The sequence below is a fragment of the Penaeus monodon genome, chromosome 33 (genome assembly GCF_015228065.2).
Source record: "Penaeus monodon isolate SGIC_2016 chromosome 33, NSTDA_Pmon_1, whole genome shotgun sequence".
Taxonomy (NCBI): Eukaryota; Metazoa; Arthropoda; class Malacostraca; order Decapoda; family Penaeidae; genus Penaeus; species Penaeus monodon.
The window spans coordinates 17413123-17413382 of NC_051418.1; positions in this window are offsets into that span (position 1 = coordinate 17413123).

Genomic DNA, 260 nt, shown 5'->3' on the forward strand with positions numbered 1-260 from the left:
GCACCTGGAAATAACATCGTCATCAGATTCCTCCGTTTTATTTTGATTCGCTTCACATTTCTATATTTGGCTAAAGTTTACTCAATAAGCTTTTCCTCAAACGAACGAAAATATATGGAAAACCTGAGTCAGTCTATCCCGCCTTATCTTTCCCTCCAAGATCTTGCTAGTTAAGGTCACTAGACGTTACAAATGAGGTCATATAAGGTCATCGTGAAGACTGTAGATAAGTTGTAGATAGTGTCAAAGGAAAAGATAAA